Source organism: Rissa tridactyla, chromosome 22, assembly GCF_028500815.1.
Source record: "Rissa tridactyla isolate bRisTri1 chromosome 22, bRisTri1.patW.cur.20221130, whole genome shotgun sequence".
NCBI lineage: Eukaryota > Metazoa > Chordata > Aves > Charadriiformes > Laridae > Rissa > Rissa tridactyla.
The window spans coordinates 1,702,374-1,708,663 of record NC_071487.1 but is presented as its reverse complement, the minus strand read 5'-3'; the positions used below and the strand labels follow the sequence as shown (position 1 = coordinate 1,708,663).

Below are 6,290 nucleotides of genomic sequence, written 5' to 3'. Positions count from 1 at the left end.
GGAAGGCGCCGCGCGAGACACCTAGCGGGCGGGGCGAGGGGGGGGGGGGCGCGCTCCCTCCTCACCGACACCCCCTCACGGGGAGGGGCGGGACCTGCCTCTGACTGACGGCTCCACCAGCCAATAGGCCCTCGAGATGAGGAGAAGGGCGGGCTGTGGAGGCGGTGGCGGCCCGGCCCTGAGGCGGGGGTTGGCACTTGTCGTGGCGAAGGGCCCTGGGGCAGTCGTGGGGAAGAGATGGGCTGGGGTGGCTGTTGATCCTTGTGGAGGCGATGGTGGGGGCCGTCGTGGTTGTGGGCGCTGGTGCGTTGTGGGGCTGTGGTGGTGGATGGGCCCTGTGGAGGCTGCAGCCTCTGAGGTGGTGGATGGGCCCTGTGGTGGTACCGGGTTCCTGTGAGGGGAGATGAGGTGGAGGTTGTCCCTGAGCAGGCAACGTGGGGCCCTTTGTCTCCTTGTGCCTGCTGTGAGCCTGGAGCTGCAACTGCTGGTTCTGTGGCCGGCCTGCCTCATATCCCTGTTTGAAATGAGTGGTTCGGGTCTGGGCTAACAGAGGCATAGCCTGGGTGATGCAGGGGCTTTAAGTGTTTTGAGACAGACGTGGTAATTAAGAAGGATCTGGTATTATAGTAATACCTGCTCGGGCTGTAATACCTATTATACCTGTAATACCTAATATAACAGTGTGATAGTCAGGAAGCTGAGTTCCTCTGAGGTGAGGGTAGTGGAGTTGGCCACGGAGATTCTCCGAGGTAAAGGAAGGTGATTGACTGGGTTGTGCAGCAAAGGTGAGTAGCACATTTCTACCCATAAGTAAACAGAGTTTTGGATTTGTGTTCCCTCATTTCAACATCCTTTTATTAGCACACAACAATTCTCTTTTAAGATTACTTCTGTGTGTTGTGAAAAACATTGATATGAAAGGATAGATGTTCAGTCCCTTGTCCCTACTAAAGCCTTCAACTATAAGATGTAAATGTGTATCTTCTTTTGTAAGTAACTTTAATTTTATTCTTGCTTTTGGTGTAGGATAAAGCCTGGAACTGAAACAGCGTGTACCAGATTTGCAGCTGTTAGGCTGAAAAGACCTAGAAGACCGAAAAGCATCATTGTCCTAGGAATATTGTGCACCGAGTACAGGAGGGGAGAGAACAAGTAGAGAGAATACGGGAGTCATCACTTCTGCATACAGACTGTTTGAATTAATCTTTAGCTTTAAGCCTCTAGGAAGAATAGACTGTACCAATAGTTTATCATAATTGTATCCTAATTCAGGATTCCGATTAAAGTAGGTTAATCCAACAAACCACTAAAATCAAAAGGCAGAATGGAAAATTGATTGTTGAATTATGACTGTCACATCAGCTCTAGTTTAACATGGTGACATCAAGATAAGTCAGTGTATACCCATACATGAGTTCGTCAGTGTTACAAGACAGTTCAAATGTTGAGACTCCTGATTCCTACAGGTGAAACGCAACTGAATTAAAACTCACTGAAAGGTTGGTTGGAAGGCATCCATGGATGAACTAAACTGGTGCTTTCTTAAAATATACCAGAAATTAATTGTTTCATAGTTCAGAGAAAAGCATAACCGTGAGAAAATGTGAAATTCTACTTGAGGATGAAAACTGAACTGAAGAAAGAAATTTATAAAGCCAGGTAGGCTGCTTGGTATGAACACTTATTTATTAATAAACAGAATGTACTTGCAACATTTGGCCGGTTTACAGAATCCTCAAAAGTTTTGGAAACGGATCAAAGTTTTGATGCGCTGCTGGAATTTTTCCCTGTCCCCTCCACAATACAGAGAATAAGAATGCTTTTAAAGAGAAGAGGTTTGGAAAACTGGCTGGAAAATTGCGGGTCCGTAGCTCGCTATGCCATCAGAAGACAAGTTTGGCTTCTGGTTTGGGGGCACCCACGAGCGTGGGCCGCGTTCCCGGCCCAGAGGGTGCTGCTGTCTGAGGTGCTGAAGCTGGAGGGCTGCGAGGGGCCCCCCCACCACGCGTACCCTCCGCTCCCCCCTCACGCGAGGCAAAAGTAAGGCCAGAGTGAGTCGGGTGTGGAAAGCCTGCCGTCCACTTTGATATTAGGAAAAACTTTTACATGGAAAGGGTTGTTAAGCGTTGGAACAGGCCGCCCAGGGAAGTGGCTGAGACACCATCCCTGGAGGTATTTAAAAGATGGGTAGACATAGTGCTTAGAGATATGGTTTAGTGATGATTTTTGTCAGAGTTAGGTTGATCTGATGGGACTAGATGATCTGAAAGGTCTCCTCCAACCTAGGCAATTCTATGATTCTATATTTTGACAAGGAGTCAAACTGGCAACTAGTTGTGGCCGTTGGGCTCCTGGGTACTGTGTTTAAAAATGGAGACTGTGATTAGTCTTTATACCATTGAGGCATGACTTTTGAAGAGGGTACATTTGAATTTCATGACATTATTGTTTAATTGTAGTTCACTGCCTGCTGTAAACTCTGTGGACTACTTTGTTGCTTTTAAAGATAAACATGGAGGCAGGTATGCAGGCTACACTGCAAAGCTCCTAGATAATATTTTTTGTGTAAGCCATATTTTGTGAAAGTTTTCTCTTTTAGATCTGGGCTAATGCAGAGATATGTTAGTCTGACTCATTGGTCTTTACTGTTGTGCATCCACTATGAAATTTAAAAAGATAACACTTCAGAAGGCTGGAGCACATTCTCTGAAAATGTTGCGGCTTTACCATTTTTTTGCATGGTTAGAAGCTAGAATTCACAGGACACACAGAAGAAGCTATCCAAGAGAACAAATGTGGGTGAACTTAATTTTAAAAAATGTGCTTTCTGCTTGCTTCCATGAGTTAAAAAGTTTAAGGTGATTATCTTGAAAAGGTAATAATAAAGGTTCCTGATGATTATAAGTGTAAAAACTGATGCATACAGCAGTTTAGGTGTTGGTAGAAATAACACAGTCCTGACTCAAAATAATTGGCTTTGACAGAGGGCTTTCCTTGAAACTCATTTCAATTCCAAGACACACTAGCACTGGGATTTGATAACATCCTCCACTCAGGACTGCACAAGAGAAGGCTGAAAACAAGCTGTTAGAAAAAGGAATGAACTGATTGGTCTCTGCAAACTCCAAGCCATGGAGATAGTGCTAGAAAGTGTCATCATGACGTGAGGGGTTCAGAGCCAATCAAACTGGGGGTGAGGAATCTTTGCAAAACTGCTACTTCAAAAGGATAAAAAAAAAATGTGTATTTTTATCCTGGGATAAAACAATTCAGGTTAGGGGAAAACGAGTATGAAGCAGAGATCAGATGTTCTTGGCAAAGAATGCTCACACATTACACATCTGATGGTGATGTCTATATAACTACTGTGGTTAGCAATACATTAACATATTATAGAACAATAAATGCAATCAGAAAATTTCTTATGCATATTTAATCACTTTACTTTCTTATCTGCTCTGTCACTTCACATCTCTATTTCCTCTTTTTTGTTTAATGTTCAGATAAGTCATATTGTTTTAAAAGTTCTCCGTTTTCTGTCTCTCTGTTTTTCCTTTTGCTTGCCTCTTCCCTAAAACAAACACTCAGATGAAAATTCATATGATTTTACCTAGCCTGAGTACTAGTACATGGAAGAGCAAAGAATACCTGTTGGAAGAGCAAAGAATATCTCTTGTTGGTGGCTTTTTTTAAGAAACACTATTCCCCTGTATACTGACAAAATTTCAGTAAAAGAATTTTTTTTTTATTAAAAAATGCACCAAAATGCAGCAACAAAAAAATTTTGGAAGGCTATGAATTAGCTCTTCCATTGCAGATGTTACAATTCTTCTCGGTTACCACAAGAGGGACATAGAAGGAAAGCTAATGCAGCCCTGGGAAAAAAAATCAAGAGAACAGCTTGATGCAGGCTTGGAGCGACATACATTTTCCTTTTGTTTAGCAGAACCTTCTGGGATCAGAACATTCCTATAGCTTCCTTCATCCCCAATAAGCTTTAAAAGGCTTTATAGACCTTAGAAAATGTGATAATAAGCATTAATAGCTAAAATGGATCTTTTCCCAGAACTTCATAATCTTTCCTCAGCTTTTTCCGATTGGAATGTCTGTAGTAGTGTTGGGACAGGGAGCGGTTGGGCTGGCTGTATTTTTGTTCCATTTCTAGCTGTTGGACCAACGAATATTGCAGCATTTAGTAGGCCTGTAGAGAAGGTGGTTATGGAGCTATTTTTGTTTATTTCTATTTAATTTTCCCAAATTAATGGCTGATGATGCAAATGTCGTAAGATCAGAGCTCATATAAATGCCTTCATGAAACAAAAGGACCATAAAATCCCCTTAAGTAAATATTGAAGGGTTTATTGGACTCTTGTGGCATTAAAAAGCAGAGTCTTAATATGCACTAGATTGAAAGTAATGCAGCATGTATGTTTAAGGTTATGCAGACTATTAATCCCTAATGTCAGTAAAGCTTTATTTCCAGCTGTGGTGAGACAGGCATCACCAGTTGGGCATGCTGCTTTATGGGATCCGAACAATCATACTATGAGAAAAGGCTGTTCTGAGTAAGATGGAAAAAAATACCTTTTTTTTTTAATTGTAACTTAATGGACTTCAGTCTTAACACTTACATTTATATACAGGTATTTTAACATCGCATTAAAAGATCTCTGTCAAGTGGTACTAGATTGAACGGTCATTTTTTAAAAGCCCTTTAATGCACAGAATGTTTTCACAAGCTAAAAGCATGTCAGAAAAGTATTATTGTGTAAATGTAAGAATTTCTCTAAGGTGCCAGAAATCTAAGTGCAACAGTAAAGGCAACCCAGCTTTGATTTCAGGAGTACGAGTAATGTAGTGTAGAAAATTCGCAGAAAAGGGCTATTACTCATTATCAGGGGAATCTCAACGCTTTTATCCTTCAGCAAGTTGTGTAATATTTCTGTTTCAACTGATTTACCTGCAGGTTCAATTGTGGCTATAAAAAGTCTTCCTGAAGCAAGTCATGGGTAGGTAACTTAAAACAATGAAGGAAAAGGAGGAGAAGATCCTGACATTTCTTCAGTGATCTTGAATGAAGAAGGTACTTAGATATTAAGGTATGAGTGACATAAAAAGATAATAGCAGTATATGAAAACCAGTAAATGAAACTATCTATAAACTCTGTGTTATAAACCAGTTTTCTGTCACTGTCTAAGCTAAGTGGATACTAAAAAGCTAATGAACTGTGAAAAGGTAACTTAATATTAAAATAGTAATTAGAAATACTTTATTTCAGTATAAAATTTGAAATCCTTCCCTTGAAAAATGTACTAAAATCCTTTGTAACTCACACTCCTTGAAAACAGCTGAAGTGTGTGTTCATCCTAAACAATGCCACGTTAGCACACAAATCTGAATTCAGGAAACTAATGTAGGGGAAAAATCTTTTTATGAACAGTGCTCCTGCCTTTCTGCAGGTTTTTGGTACTATGTGAAGTGATCGACTTCTCTTTAACTGGCCACAGAAGTTAAAGATTGCTATCAAAAAGGCATAGTTTCTAAAATCCAAGAAAAAAATGCTGGAATTGATGGACATATTCAAGAAAGATATTTGAGAGTATCTGTTACCTATTAAATCTGTCTTTGGTAGGAGTTCTGGAAGGAGCAGACTTGTTAAAAGTATTCATTTTCTAAAGGGGCAACGTTTCTAAACGTTTCTTTAAATGGGACTTTTTCAAAACAGATGTTGTTGTATCTGAGCTTAAAAACAATTTTTGAAGCTCTTGATTGACTACAAAGAGTGTACATGTTTCTTTGTTTTAATTTCTGGCAGTTATCCTAGGCAGATGGAGAAGCAGTGAGGTTATTTCGGTATAATGTAAAATCCAGTACTTCAGAAGGGGTTTTGATGTGTGTTTGAATTTTGTGGACTGGTGTTCCTCCCTCTGTTTTAGTGGGGAAAATAGAAGAGTGGTGAATTTTCAGGTTATCCCTGATGTCTCATTTAAGTTTATAAATACTTCAAGTTTTAGCAACATGACTTCTAATGTGGTAACAGCTTGCTTTCTTCTCAAAGCGTTACTGCTTTACAGACGTGTTTTTAATTCCGGGGGAAGGTAACATGCACAGGGTTAAATATGAGGTTGTTTTTGTAAAGAGTATCTTAAGAGAACAAATCATTTGAAAAACAGTATTTTTTGAGTCCCACCCTGTCTTTCTCTTTGCTTTTTGTTTAAGTGAATAACATACTTGCATTCTCTACGTATAAAGTAAATCGTTCCAAGTAAATCCTTCTTCCTGCTGTGAG

General features: G+C 40.3%; 1 protein-coding gene across 1 annotated transcript in view; it reads left to right on the top strand.

The window, feature by feature from the left end:
• Positions 1 to 4,987: 4,987 nt before the first annotated feature.
• COMP (cartilage oligomeric matrix protein) overlaps positions 4,988 to 6,290 on the top strand; it is a 32,131-nt gene continuing 30,828 nt past the window's right edge. Inside the window, exon 1 of the mRNA XM_054181680.1 lies at positions 4,988 to 5,099. The gene's annotated coding sequence lies outside the window, so the exon portion shown is untranslated. The remainder of the gene's footprint in view (positions 5,100 to 6,290) is intronic.